This window comes from Pygoscelis adeliae, unplaced genomic scaffold (assembly GCF_000699105.1).
Source record: "Pygoscelis adeliae isolate BGI_AS28 unplaced genomic scaffold, ASM69910v1 Scaffold1033, whole genome shotgun sequence".
Lineage (NCBI taxonomy): Eukaryota > Metazoa > Chordata > Aves > Sphenisciformes > Spheniscidae > Pygoscelis > Pygoscelis adeliae.
Genome location: NW_008824399.1, coordinates 65385 through 65614, shown reverse-complemented (window position 1 = coordinate 65614; position 230 = coordinate 65385).

Sequence of the window (230 nt, the reverse complement as noted above, 5' to 3'; positions counted from 1 at the left end):
TGAAGCTAGGACCGAGGGAGGGCGCGGGGCCGAAGCAAGCGCTGAACTCAATAAAGTGTGTACGATCGATAGAAAAGAACACATACCGCCTCTTGCAGGCACCCACTTACCCATGGGCGACCCGAAATGAGGTCCTCGGGGTGGCATACCCATGGGTGGGGGTCCAGGGTGTGGCATGCCAGGTGGGGGCCGTGGGGGAGGCTGGCCTCCGGAACCCGTGGGGCATGGGG